General features: G+C 46.2%; 1 protein-coding gene across 1 annotated transcript in view; it reads left to right on the top strand.

The window, feature by feature from the left end:
* The first annotated feature begins 6,492 nt into the window (after positions 1 to 6,492).
* Positions 6,493 to 15,394, top strand: part of GDI2 (GDP dissociation inhibitor 2) — a 533,972-nt gene continuing 525,070 nt past the window's right edge. The window contains exon 1 of the mRNA XM_050804622.1: positions 6,493 to 6,496. The gene's annotated coding sequence lies outside the window, so the exon portion shown is untranslated. The remainder of the gene's footprint in view (positions 6,497 to 15,394) is intronic.

The following is a 15,394-nucleotide window of genomic DNA, read 5'->3' as shown; positions in this document are numbered from 1 at the left end:
CTGGCAGGAAAACAGATTTTACATTATCACACAATCATCTCCATGTGATCATTTTCATGATAAAATTCAGCCAGGCATGGTGGTGTGTGCTTGCAGCCCCAGCTATTCGGGAGGCTGAGGCAGGAGGATGACTTGAGCCCAGGAGTTTTCCAACGTGTAGTGTGCTATATTGGGGCCTGTGAATAGTCACTGCATTCTAGCCTGAGCAACATCGTGAGACCTCATCTCTTAAAAAAAAAAAAAAAAAATTCATGCTCTGAGTCCTTCAGGATTTATTCTTTGGGCTCAAAAATCTTTCCATTTTAATTTCCTTAGATTTCAAGCTCATGAATTTGTTTTAAAACCTACTTAGAAATTCAATTGATCTTTGCTGTATCTGCCTTCTTACTAAAGTGAAGCCTGCTTCAGCCTTGTGGGTCCAGTTCCCTAGGAGGATCCTGGAGTACAGTGCCAAGTAATGGAGATAGAGGGAGATTCGGGAAACTTTAGTTAATGTCTCAAAGTTTGCTCCAGTACAACTTTAAAAAAAGAATAGAAAAGAAAGAAAATCCTGATTCAACAGCTTTTCAGTGAGATGAGCTCTGCTTGGTTTAATTGGAGGGTCGGGGGAAAACAGTGGAACGTATCAGTTAGGAGAAGTAGCACTTTTTAAAACCTCAAAGAGCTGTCTGAGCCTCTATGGAAGATGCTGTTATGGGAGCCCCAATATCTGTTATTCTCTTCTTCTATCAATGCCAAATTTTTAGCTGGGCCTGTGGTTGTCCAGAATCGAAACTACACAGTCTGGGCTTCACTTGCAGCTAGATGGAGCTGTTTCTGCAGGCCCTAGAATGCGGTCTCCGTCTCTGTGTTAGTAAGTAAAGTTAAACTGAGTCAGGCTGGCAGCTGTAACAAAGCAATCCCAAACTTTCAGGAACTTTCCCCCATTAAGTGCTTCTGCCTCCCCAATTCACAACTGCAAAAATGTGGAACCAACCCAAAGGCACATCAGTCAATGAGTGGATAAAGAAACTGTGCTGTGTGTATGTGTGTGTGTGTGTGTGTGTGTGTGTGTGTGTGTGTATATATATATATGTTGGAATACTACTCAGCCATAAAAAGGAATGAATACATGGCATTCATGGCAACCTGGATGGGATTGGAGAGTATTATTCTAAGTGAAGTAACTCAGGAATTGAAAACCAAACATCGTATGTTCTCACTCATAAGTGGGAGCAAAGCTATGAGGATGCAAAGGCATAAGAATGATACAATGGACTTTGGGGACTTAGGGGGAAAGGGTGGGAAGGGGGTGAGAGATAAAAAACTACAAATTGGGTGCAGGGCATACTGCTCGGGTGATGGGTGCACCAAAATCTCACAAATCACCACTAAAGAACCCACTTATGTAACCAAACACCACCTGTTCCCCCAAAAAACTACGAAAATATAAATTTTAAAAAAAAATGTGCCTCAGTCTTTTAAAGCCCAATTAAGTGTTCCTAACCAGGGAACACCCCCCTTGTTTCTAACCAGGGACATTGACTTCTGCTATCTGTGGCTCTGTCCTCCTAGAGTGCCTCATGCCCCTCTCTATTCAGCGAGCAGATGGAGAAGACAGCAGGCCTCCTGCAGAGAAGATTTTTCTAGACTAGGCTAAAAGTGACAAATTGCATGGCCAGGATCGATGCCATGCTCACATCTAACACAAAGGCGGTGACAAAAGACAATAACACGATCTAATGGTGTGTCCAGAAGGATGAGGAACACAGGATATTGATGAGCACTGACAGCCGCTGCCCCATCCCAGTTCCTCCCACTGTCAGGCCAGCCAGGTTCACAACCACTGGCTGATGCCTTCCACAGGCTGGGGCCACGCACATGTTTCTAGGGACATGACATGGCCCATGCCCAATCGCGCCATTAAGGTGCTATCCGCCCAAAGGAGGAAGACGGATCCAAATAAAATAAGGTGGCCAGTACTATATACAGCTTAATAAAGGGCTATGTCACCACAGAGGGAAAAATCCAGTTCGTTCTACCTGGTAGAGGTGAAGCAGTCATCCTGGAGGAAGTGATGCCAGCACTGGGTCTTGATTGATGAAGACAATGTCTCCAGAGAAGGGGTTTTAGGTAGAGGGGGCAGCTGAGCAAAGATGTCACAGCTCAAAGGTAACGAGCCAGGCGTGGCCACTGTGTGACACGGACAGCGTGGAAAGCCCTGGAACCCTGTCTCCCAAAACTATCTAGTCCTATCTGCCTATTGATGTTCTGCCCACGTGCAAAGCCCAGAGTCCTCCAAGAGGCCTTCCTTCACAACCTTTCCTACACACACAGCATCCGGCCAGGGTCAGGCCAATGTCTAATGAATCCCTAGAACCCAGCAGAGAGTAGCCCAGCACCTTCTGCATAGGAGCGCCTTGAGAAGTCAAGGTCAATGACTCCAGCCTCATTTATGTCATGGTAAATAGCACTCGTCTTTGTCAAACGGCTGGAAATTGTGTTCACCTCCTGGTGCCCCCGGAGCTAGTTAATAGTTAGTTTCTGATTGCCGCCTCACGCTGTCTGGCGGGAGGTTCTGAATGACACTCCAGGAGGTTACTGGAGAGACATTCCCCCAAACGTGACCCCTGGCACACAGGCAGCAGACACAGCAGGAAGCAGGAAGAGCGCCTTTCTCCCTTCGAAGTGCTCATCCATCCACCAAAGAACTAAGATCCTTGCTGTTCCTCCAGATGAATTTATAATATGATGAACAGAAAAATAAGATCTGCTCAGCCCATTTTTATAAGAGCAGATGCCCTTTTCCAAGGTTGATAGAAACCCCTGATTGGCTGCACAGAAAAGAACATTTCAGTCCTTCCAAATTTCTAAAAATATGCGTACGCATGTTAGATCGTTGACCACCAATGTTCCTAAGATAATAACACTAAGAAAGAGTTGTTATTTAAAAAAGAAGTCAGTTGAAACATTTTAAAAATTCACATTTACATGACTTAAAAATGTAACCGTGCATGAATATAAACTATATAAATGATATGTCCTCACTGGAGGGATAAAAGCATTCAGAATAAAAGCCATAACAAGTTAGTAGCTATTGCATTATTATAATCTTATGCACATCAATGATCTGTTAATAGTAATCATAACAACTGAAGTTTAGTGAGCAATTGCTGTGTGACAGACACTACACTAAGGACTTTATGCATTTCCTCAGTGAATTCTCACCGCAGCCCTATAACAGTAGTCCTGTTCCTATCTCATTTTACAGATGAGGAGCAGAGGCCTGCATGGGACCTCTCAGGGAGAAAGTAATAATGTCAGGCCTAGCATTCAAGTCTGTTTAAGTCTAAAATCCATGGTTTTAACCACCCACCACACTGTCTCCTTAAGTGGCTCCTATGTGTCTATTCATTCCTTAAACGAGCATTTATTGAGCATCTGCATGCAAGCAGTAGGCTAAGTCCTAGAGGACAAAAATGTGTATAAAAGTCTACCCTCTGCAAACCTCTAATCTAGAAGTCAGTATCCACTTTAGCTTTAAAATGGCTACGCAGATGGCTATTTTATTCGAAATAACCTCAAGCTGGAAACAACCCAAATGGTCTTCAGAGGAGAAGCGGTTAAAAATCAACAGTGGCTGGCTGGGCGCAGTGGCTCACACCTGTAATCCCAGCACTTTGGGAGGCGGAGGCGGGCAGATCACAAAGTCAGGAGATCGAGACCATCCTGGCCAACACGGTGAAACCCTGTCTCTAACAAAAATACAAAAATTAGCTGGGCATGGTGGCATGTGCCTGTAATCCCAGCTACTTGGGAGGCTGATGCAGGAGAGTTGTTTGAACCAGGGAGTTGGAGGTTGCAGTGACCCGAGATCACGCCACTGCACTCCAGCCTGGCAACAGAGCAAGACTAAAAAAAAAAAAAAAAAAACCATCAACAGTGGCTGATCCAAACCACAGAATACCACTCACCTACAAAAAGGAACAAACTAGCCAGGCGTGGCGGCTCATGCCTGTAATCCCAGCACTTTGGGAGGCCGAGGCAGGCAGATCATGAGGTCGAGATTGAGACCAACCTGGCAAACATGGTGAGAGCCCGTCTCTACTAAAAATACAAAAATTAGCTGGGCGTGGTGGTGCACGCCTGTAGTCCCAGCTACTCAGGAGGCTGAGGCAGGAGAATAACTTGAACCCAGGAGGCGGAGTTTGCAGTGAGCCAGAGATCGCGCCACTGCACTCCAGCTTGGTGACAGAACGAGACTCTGCCTCAAAAAAAAAAAAAAAAAAACTATTAATACAGAAATGACTTGGATGGATCTCAAAGGAATCCTTCTGATTGAAGAAGTCCACTAGCAGGTTACATACTGTATTAGTCCATTCTCACACTGCTATAAAGAAATACTTGAGACTGGGTAATCTATGAAGAAAAGAGGTTTCATTAGCTCACAGTTCCTTAGGCTGTACAGAAAGTGTGATGCTGGCATCTGCTCAGCTTCTAGGGAAGCCTGAGGTAACTTACAATCATGGCAGAAGGCAAAGAGGAAGCAGGCACATCTTACACGGCCAGAGCGGGAGGAAGGTGCGGGGGCAGGGATATGCCACACACTTTTAAACAGACAGATCTTGTAAGAACTCTATTGTCAGCACAGCACAAGGGAAATGATACAAACCATTAGAAACCACCCCAACGGCTGGCTGTGGTGGCTCACACCCGTAAATCCCAGCACTTTGGGAGGCCAAGGCAGGCAGATCACTTGAGGTCAGGAGTTCAAGATCAGCCTGGCCAACATGATGAAACCCCGTTTCTGCTAAAAATACAAAAATTAGCTGGGCATGTTGGTGTGCACCTGTAATCCCGGCTACTCAGGAGCCTGAGGCAGGAGAATTGCTGGAACCCAGGAGGCAGAGGTTGCAGTGAGACCAGATTGTACCACTGCACTCCAGCCTGGGTGAAAGAGCAAAACTCTGTCTCAAAAAAAGAAAAGAAAAAGAAAAAGAAACCAGCCCCATGATCCAATCACCTTCTACCAGGCCCCACCTGCAGCATTGGGGATTACATTTCAACATGAAATTTGGGCGGGGACACAGGTCCAAACCATATCACGTATGGTATGATTCCATTTATTCAACATTCTGAAATGACAAAATTATGGCGATGGAGAACAGGTTAGTGGCTGCCAGCAGGTAGGGAGGGGAAAGGAGGGAAGGGGACTTGAGGCTGTAAAAGGGGTAGCATGAGGGATCCTCCTGGTGATGGAGCAAAATCAAGATGTATCTTGATTTGGGTGATGGTTGTAAGAATCCACACATGTGATAAACCTGCACAGAACTATATACTCACACACACACACACACACACAGACACACACAAACACATATAAAACGGGAAATCTAGGTAGGTTCTGTGACCCAGTCTCAATATCATGGTGGTGATATTGTACTGCAGCTATGTAAGATGTCACATTGGGAGAAACTGAAGCAAGGGGACAAGGACCTTCCTGTCCACTTTCTGTTTGCATCATCCTTGAATCTATAATTATGTCAAATTTCTTAACGGAATTACTCTGCAAGTTTTTTCCTTTATTGGAGGTTATTTAACCCTACTTGCAGCTGCAACATCTCAGCCGTTGCCCAGAGAAAGCGAAGTTCACTGGTCCTTGGTCGACCCCAAATTGGAGTTATTGTAGCTGGTAGTTAGATAAAGCCAGCAATTAACCTGTAACTATCCTGTCTGCGGCTAAATGATAGTCTCCCACACAGAGATTTCTCTTTTGGGCATTTTTTGGTTTGTTTCTTGGGATTTTTTTTTTTTCTGAAGCATGGCCCTTTTGTTAAATAGATCCATAAACACATTTTCCACTTTCATATATTTGCTAAATTACGATCTAAAATATTTTTATGACACGTACATATAAATAAACAACAACCCCTCCCATCCTATGCCCCACTTCTTTTTGAAGAATTATCCCGTTTTTTACCCTATTTCTATAACATGCCACCCATGAACCTGATTCAAAGGCCAAAATCCCACAAAATAAAGGTAGCATTTGGCTGATAATCCACTCCAAGCAACCAAAGCCTTCTCTTGGGTCAGTAGAAGTTTTGGTCGTTTTTACCAAAAATCCTCTCATTCCCTGATAGACTCTGTCTTTTTTTTTTTTTTTTTTTTTTTTTTTGAGACGGAGTCTCGCTCTGCCGCCCAGGCTGGAGTGCAGTGGCCGGATCTCAGCTCACTGCTGAGCTCCGCCTCCCGGGTTTACGCCATTCTCCTGCCTCAGCCTCCCGAGTAGCTGGGACTACAGGCGCCACCACCTCGCCCGGCTAGTTTTTTGTATTTTTTTAGTAGAGACGGGGTTTCACCGTGTTAGCCAGGATGGTCTCCATCTCCTGACCTCGTGATCCGCCCGTCTCGGCCTCCCAAAGTGCTGGGATTACAGGCGTGAGCCACCGCGCCCGGCCTAGACTCTGTCTCTATGCAGGCTATCTGTCAAACACAAGGTGCCACGAATTGGGGGACATCTTTATTTCAAGCATGAAATATCAAGCACGTTTCAATGAATGAGATAACTCCAGCCTGAAGAAAGCCTGTCTCGGAATCACTGGGCTGCAGGGGGAGCATCACTCTCCAGATGGAGAAAGCATAACCCCTGCGTGTATTTGAAGAGCCATATACCCCTTAAGCCATTAAAAAAAAAAAAAAGATTCATTCTTGGTGATGTCATTGTCTCTATGAAAAATACAAAAATTAGCTGGGCGTGGTGGCACGTGCCTATAATCCCAGCTACTCGAGAGGCTGAGGCAGGAGAATCCCGGGAGACGGAAGTTGCAGTGAGCCAAGATCTTGCCACTGCACTCCAGCCTGGCTGACAGAGTGAGACTCCATCTCAAAAAAAAAAAAAAAAAAAAAACCACAAGATCCGAACCAAGGTTTCCCTTTTGCACAATAAGAACGCGTGTGGGGAACAATTGTGTGGTTCTTTGCACTGGCCAGATGAGCTCATGAGAAAATTCCCAGCAAGAGCAGCGCCTGGGTGACGGTGGTGAGTCACCGGCAGAGGCCCGACTCCATCACGAGGCTGGTGACAGCGTTCCCGGCATGGAGAGTCAGCTACTTCCTGCCTGAGTCAGGCCAAGCCCTGAGGGCGGCTCCGCTGAGGGAACTGGCACCTTCTCCACACACCTCCTTCGCTGAATCACAGACAAGCTATGCAGAGAAATTTACCCGAGCTGCCGCAAGGCTCTGGACAGAGGACCAAGAAGGGAGCAGCTTCCAGAGGCCACATAGGTTTGTCACCATGGCAACAGAGAGGAGTGGCCGGGACCACCTGTCCCTGGCACAAGGCCCCCAAGTGCTGAAGGGTCACTGAGCCTTAAGCTAAGAGCAAGAGGCCTCAGCCTCATGGGACAATCCACCCACAGTCGCCTAACCACAGACCCCAGAAGTCCCCTAGTGGACACCACCCAGGCCAGGAACAGATCAAATTCAGGAATATGTAAACTTGGGTGGGAAAAAAAAATCTTTTCCTCCACTAACCAGGAACTGGTATTTAGCATTTTCATTATGAAGATAGTGACCACATGAACAGCCTCTGTGTCGGTCACCAATAAAAATCATATGTTCGTGTCACGTGATGGTTGTTGCAGGTTTTTTTTTTTTTTTTTTTTTTTTTTGAGACAGAGTCTGGCTCTGTCACCCAACCTGGAATGCAGTGGTATCAACACAGCTCACTTGCAACCTTGACCTCCCGGGCTCAAGGGATCCTCCCACCTCAGCCTCCAAATAGCTGGGACTATAGGCATGCGCCACCACACCCAGCTAATTCTTTTTAGATGGGGTCTTACTATGTTGCCCTGGCGAGTCTCAAACTCCTGGGCTTAAGCAATCCTGATACACTGGCCTCCCAAAGTGCTGGGGTTACAGGCATGAGCCACCACACCCAGCCTGTTGCAGATGTCTTGAAAAAGTATTTACCCTTCATCTCTATTGTGAAATTACAGTTGTTTTCAGACTTGCCACTATCAAATACACTATTAAAGTGGCACATATATGTCTACATCATAAATGTTTATGTTTGGCATTTTGATATCAGTATTTCAACAGTTCTTTCCTTCGTAATCCAAAGTGTGTTTTTTTTTTTAATGTAAACATTATTCTAAGAAGGGGCTCAGGATCAACCCTGAAGGTTCAGAGGGGCTACAGCACATACAAAAAAAGCTTCAGGACACTGTATTAGTGTGCTGAGGATGTCGCAACAAAGTACTTCAGACGGGGGGACTTACACAACAGTTTTTTAATTTTTATTTTTAGAGATAGGATCTCGCTCTGTCACCTAGGCTGGAGTACAGTGGTGTAGTCATAGCCCACTGTAGCCTCGACCTCCTGGGCTCAAGCAGTCTTCTCCTTCAGCCTTTCAAGTAACTGGGACAACAGGTAAGTGCCACCACCAGGCTCAGCTATTTTACTTTTTGTAGAGACAGGTCTCCCTATGCTGCCCGGGCTGGTCTCAGTCTCCTGGGCTCAAGTGATCCTCCTGCCTCGGCTTCCCGAAGTGCTGAGATGATGAGAATGAGCTGTTGCACCGGCCCACAGCAGAAATTTATTTTCTCCTGATTCTGGAAGCTGGGAGTCCAAGATCAAGATGTCGGCAGGGCTGGGTCCTTCCGAGGCTGTGGGAAGGAGTTATCCAGGCATCTGTCCTTGACCTGTAGTCAGCTGTCTTCACTCTCTCTTCTCATCACCTTCTCTCTGCACGTGCCTGTCTCCAAATTTCCCTTTTTATAAGGACATCAGCCATACTGGATTAAGGCCCATCCTAATGACCTCATTTTAACTTGATCGCCTCTGGAAAGACTTTTCTCCAAATAAGGTCACACCCTGAGGTGCTGGCGAGTAGGACTCTGATATTTTTGGCAGGGATGCAATTCAGGCCTTAATGTACTGCAGTCCAATCCCATGCTTTCCTTAGAGGACCCTCAAGCCCAGAGTGACTGACGGAACTGTCAACAGAACACAGATTTCCCGGTACCTCACTCAAAGTGTGAAGGGCTTTATACACTGCAAAGGGTCAGGCAATTGTAGGCTGCATGGCGGCAGGGATCTCTTAAAGAGCAGGTGTTCTCGGGAAGGCAAAGCTTTTCACCCACGTGGCAAGCTCTTTGGGCCCCAGAAGAGGAACGGGGAAAACTCCAGGCCTCATTTTTGTTTGTTTTACTTTTGGTCAGCAGCTGCTTCTAGTCACATCTCTAATTTCACAGCCATCATGAGAATATGGATCACGTCCGTCAGGTGGGCCTAGCAAACCCTGCCTCTACTAAAAATACAAAAAAATTAGCCGGGTGTGGTGGCAGATGCCTGTAATCCCAGCTACTTAGGAGGCTGAGACAGGAGAATCGCTTGAACCTGGGAGGCAGAGGTTGCCGTGAGCTGAAATCATGCCACTGCTCTCCAGCCTGGGCAACAGAGCAAGGCTCCATCAAACAAACAAACAAACAAACAAAAACCCTGCAATCTCAGCCCCACTCACTGCATAGGAGACATGTGAACACTTTAGGAAAATGGAAAGTATTTTCTTTTCCTTTCGTTTCCTCTGAGACTGTCTCTATAAATCAAGCCCTCAGGCCTATTATCCAAATCTGAAATAAAGCCTACCTCCTCCATCTAACCCTGTTCTCAAGAGACCTGAAATGAAAACTTCCCACATAGCCCTTGGCACGCACAGATCCAGGATATGGAACAGGTCTGATGGAAACTCATGAAAGCACAGAAGCCCAGATCGATCTATTTCTTTTTTCTTTCCTTTTTTTTTTTTTTTTTTTTTTTTTTTTTTGAGACAGAGTCTCCCTCTGTCACCCAGGCAGGAGTGCAATGGCACAATCTAGGCTCACTGCAACCTCTGCCTCCTGGGTTCAAACAATTCTCCTGCCTCAGCCTCCCAAGTAGCTGGGACTACAGGCACCCACCACCATGCCCAGCTAATTTTTGTATTTTTAGTAGAGACGGGGTTCACCATGTTGGTCAGGCTGGTCTCAAACTCCTGACCTCGGGTGATCTGCCCACCTCGGCCTCCCAAAGTGCTGGGATTACAGGCGTGAGCCACCATGCCCAGCCAGATTGAGCTACTTCAACATGTTGGCCAGAATCCATAAATCCAAGGCATCATTCAGGGTTTAAGAAACCCCGATGTCCTAATGGGGCAATCAGAACGATCACCTTCACTAGACAGCCTGGAGTCAAGGGAGGGGCATGGGAGACCATTACCTGCAAGTCCTAAGGGACAGGAGGGACATTTACCATCTCCCAGCACTGCCTTCATCAGCTGTTCACCAAACCAGACTAGTTACAGCCCCTGTCCATGAACTCGGGGTGCTTTGCACTTGTTTGTAACATACAACATACATGCACAATGACAAGTAAGCACGTATGTAATGCTTCACAGCTGCCCTCCCTGCTGGATGGCAGCCACCATCGGGGCAGGGGCGACTGTCTGTCTCACCCTCTGCTCCATCCTCAGTGCTAAGCACAGATTCCACACATGGTAGAGACTGGTAAATATTCCCTAAGTAAATAGCTACCTGCCTCTCGCACTTCCACACCCCGTCTCTGATAGCCTATTGCCCTTTTGTAATACTTCTTCCCATTCAAGGTTGAACTAGGGTTCATTTCAATTTAGCTTTAAATATATAAATACACGCCCACAGTGTGGGGGAGAAAGCACACACAAATACCCACAGGCTCCACCCTCCACCCACAGGAGAAGGCGCTGCGGCTATTTGGGGTCACAGTATCCTGTTACCTTTATTGAACATTCTCTTTTTATCAAAGGTTTTATGTACACTGCCTCATTTATTCTACACAACCTTAGTTAGAGACTCATAGGCTTGGGCTTGAACATCTTGTCCAGGGTCACACGCCTAGAGAGTACTGAACCAGGACTGGAGCTAAGAGAGGTCTGATTCAAACACTGGGCTTAATCAGCTCCCTGTGCTACCTTCCCGGAAGTGGCTTCATTACTCTCAAAGAATTCAACTTTCCAGCCCTTCTGCAAGCACTGCTACCAGGCTCTTCATCTTGCCATTCAACAGACACATCTGAAGTTTGACTTCCTGCCTCTTGGCTCCCACACCCCCAGGAGGCAGCTGTCAGAGTCCTTCAGTGGCTAACAGAACATAGCCTGGGCCTCCCAGGCGTCACACGCACACCAGGAAATTGTCAATTAAAATGTAACGCTCTTCTTTGGTTCTGTCCTTACCTTATCAGAGGTGTTGGAACAAGGCTGACATTTACAGTGCACAGGAGCTTGGCTACTTCAGCAATTGCATGGCCACTGGTGTTCCGGAAGAATCCATTTAAATGCTAAACACATTTTCTCTTGGCACTTGAAAGTAGGTTCCAGACGGGGGAAGTGGTTGAATACTAATTACTTGTAGCAAGGACATTGGAAAGAGCATCTTTCACTTTTTTTCCCAGTTTCAATAATCTGTTCCTGAAGGCTTCTTAGCCAAACCCACGTTTCAGAAAACAAGTTTAAAGACTGGGAAAATCTACACTTAGGGCAAAATGAATAAAAATGTCTTTCCTTCCTTCATTTATTTAGCAAATATTTAGTGGGTACTTACTATCCCAGGCAGGGGGTTAGATCTTGGGGAAAGAGTGATGAGTCAAAACTGGCCCAGTTTCTACTTTCAAGATGCTTAAGTCTAGTGAGAGAACGGGCATGAAGCAAATAATTACACCAATAAAGGTGAAACTGCAACTCTGGGTGTCCTACAAAGGAGGCACGTGGTCCGATGAGTGCACGTCATAGGGTCTAATCTAGCCCGGAGGCCGAGAAGACTCTTTGGTGCCATGACACCATCCGATGCGTTAGAAACGGATCACGAGGTCAGGAGATCAAGACCATACTGACTAACACAGTGAAACCCCGTCTCTACTAAAAAATATAAAAAACTAGCCGGGCGAGGTGGCGGGCGTCTGTAGTCCCAGCTACTCGGGAGGCTGAGGCAGGAGAATGGCTAGACCCGGGAGGCGGAGCTTGCAGTGAGCTGAGATCCGGCCACTGCACTCCAGCCTGGGCGACAGAGCGAGACTCCGTCTCCAAAAAAAAAAAAAAGAAACCACCTGGTAAAGACGGAACTGGACCCTTACTAGCCAGAGGGAACAGCAAGCACAAAGATGTTACATGGGAGGGAGTGTGCAAAAACAAGAGTTCAAGAAAGCCTCTGTGGCCGAGGAGTGTAGGGTGAGCTGAGGCTAGAGAGACGGGCAAGAACCAGATGCCCCAGGACATGGTGAGCTGTGCTTAGGACGTGTGTCATTAAACCCAAGAGCAACAGGAAACCATTGAAGGGCTTCTAAACCTTGCATGACACAATCAGTTACCTCAAAAATATTCCTCTAGTTTCGTGGTAGAAGAATGAGTAATATTAGGTACCTTATATTTCTCTTATGAAATGGGGAAAAGAAGGCATCATCATCTCCGTGAGAGATCTGTGGAGAGGTAAAGCAACTGGTTCTGGGTCGTAGCTTGCCAGAAAGTAGAGCACAGGATTCTTGTCCCATGTTCCCAAGTCTTTAAACACCCATTTTCTTTTGTTGTTGTTGTTTTGTTTTGCTTGTTTGTTCGTTTGTTTTTGAGATGGGGTTTTGCTCTTTTTGCCGAGGCTGGTGTGCAATGGCATGATCTTGGCTCACTGCAACCTCAGCCTCCCAGGTTCAAGCGATTCTCCTGCCTCAGCCTCCCAAGTAGGTGGGACTACATGCGCACACCACCACACCCAGCTAATTTTTGTATTTTTAGTAGAGACCGGGTCTCACCATGTTGGCCAGACTGGTGTCAAACTCCTGACCTCAGGTGATCCACCTGCCTCAGCCTCCCAAAGTGCTGGGATTACAAGCGTGAGCCACCACACCTGGCCTCATTTTCAAAATAAGTAGATAAAAATGTATCAAATAGAGTCACATCATAAGGCCCTCTTCATTTATGCATTGACATGCTGACTTCTGAAGTTGTCCAGGTACAAAATGACTCAGTCGGTGACCGGAAATACGAGCCATTTAATGTCTACCCCTGGGAAGAGTTAAGTCTTACTGCCCCTCCTCTCCACACACTAAACCGATTTCTCCTCCCATTTCTCCACCCTAAGTCACTTCCACCTTCCTAACTGCAACATCTTACCTATGGCAAAGCCCATGCTCACTGCATTTTCCCCATGGCCTTATCACACAGATAAAACAGACCCTGGAATCTGTAAAGGGGAAAAAGAACATATGTGTTGCTCCTTAAGACAAGACTAAATCATCGTATCCAGGTGCAGTGGTGCATCCCTGTAGTCCCAGCTGCTCGGGAGGCTGAGGCAAGAGGATTGCTTGGGCCCAGGAGTTCAAGACCAGCCTGGGCAACATAGCAAGACAACCATCTCTAAAAATAAATAAGCACATAAATCATCCTAGATCACTGAGTCTATAATTCAGTCTTAAATTTGTTTAGGAAAAGTTATTTATGTTCTTGGTATCTCATTATCTTCATCTAACAGCTGAAAAAAAAAACGTAAAAATAATCTGCTTGGGCATATTGGGAAGTAAAAATATAGTGAAGACTTGTCCTGCAGAGAAGATGAAGACCCAGGGAGGGGAGCCCACGTTTAGAACTACTTTTTTAAAAAGCAATTGTCATTTCTACATACTAGCAGTAAATAATTAAAAAATAATTTTTTAAAAAAATCTTTAACCGTTTTTTTTTTTTTTTTTTTTTTGAGACAAGATCTCACTCTCGTCTCCTAGGCTGGAGTGCAGTGGTACAATCTCAGCTTACTGCAGCCTCAACTTCCTGGGCTCAGGTGATCCTCCTACCTCAGCCTCCCAAATAGCTGGGACTACAGGCATGCACCACCGTGCCCAGCTAGTTTTTTGTATTTTTAGTCAAGACAGGGTTTTGGCCATGTTGCCCAGGCTGGTCTCGAACCCCTGGGCTCAAGTGATTAACCTATCTCAGCCTCCCAAAGTGCTGGGACTATAGGCATGAGCCACCTCACCCGGCCTCTTTAACCTCTTTATGTTTGAAATTTATGAATGTATGATCCGGTACAAAAACAAAAGTTATTAACTAATCTTTTTTTAATTAAATATATTTATATAATTTCTATTTTTTTATTTATTTTTCTTATTTGGAGACAGAGTATCATTCTGTCACCCAGGCTGGAGTACGGTGGCACAATCTCCTGCCTCAGCCTCCCGAGTAGCTGGGATTACAGGTGCGTGCAAACACGCCTGGCTAATTTTTGTATTTTTAGTAAAGTTGAGGTTTCACCATGTTGGCCAGGCTGGTCTCAAACTCCTGACCTCAAGTCATCCGCCCGCCTCGGCCTCCCAGAGTGCTGGGATTACAGGCACGAGCCACCGTGCCCGGCCTTATATAATTTTTATAATAGTAGAGAAAAGCACCCCAAAGAAAGTTCCTAGCATGAGGCATAATAGCAGCCACTTGAATTAAAAACCCTCTACCCAATCTCCAAAAAAGAGTTTATCAAGAAGTACTAATGAGACACACACGCTTTCGGCATTACTGGGATACAGAGTAACTTCCGATGATGCCGAGAATTCCACAGCTAATCTCAGCATAACCACCATGGGGGCTCTGCCTGTGGCTTCCAGGCCATGCAAGGGGCGTGGGGGAGGGGAGACAGGAAATCCTTGAAAAGCAGGGGAGGTGAGAACTGCTCCATTGCACAAGGCCCCACACTCAGGACACTACACGTGGTTTAACACTGTCATTGCCAGCTTGAAATTCTTAGTAATTTGAATTTTTTTTTTTTTTTTTTTTTGAGATAGAGTCTCACTGTGTCACCCAGGCTGGAGTATAGTGGTGCCATCTCAGCTCACTGCAACCTCCGCCTCCCAGGTTCAAGCAATTCTCCTGCCTCTCCTGCCTCAGCCTCCAGAGTAGATGGGATTACAAGTGCCCGCCACCACGCCCGGCTAATTTTTGTATTTTTAGTAGAGACGGGGTTTCGCCATGTTGGACAGGCTGGTCTCGAACTCCTGCCTCAGGTGATCTGCCCGCCTCGGCCTTCCAAAGTGCTGAGATTACTGGCATGAGCCACGGCGCCTGGCCAGTAATTTGTTCTTTGGACTGATGTTTGAGAAGTGAAGCTTGCTGCCATGTGCCTGGGAATTCAGCAAGTGAGTAGGAGGGGCTGAAAGGAAGCAAGGTATGTCTACAAATGGGTAAGTAACAACACGGACAGCCCCGAGAGACCGTACTTTCTGTTTGACCCAGAACCTGCTCTGACTGCAGAAAGAAGGCAATGACGTTCTAAGAAACGCTAACCACCAAGCAGCCTCATCCTGACCTCCTACTTCCCTGTATTCACCAAGTACACATGCTGAAGTGAGGAAAGAGAAAACCAGGGAAAGC

This window comes from Macaca thibetana, chromosome 9, assembly GCF_024542745.1.
Source record: "Macaca thibetana thibetana isolate TM-01 chromosome 9, ASM2454274v1, whole genome shotgun sequence".
NCBI classification, from domain to species: Eukaryota; Metazoa; Chordata; class Mammalia; order Primates; family Cercopithecidae; genus Macaca; species Macaca thibetana.
The sequence above is the reverse complement of the archived record's forward strand: the minus strand, read 5'-3'. Positions and strand labels throughout refer to the sequence as shown.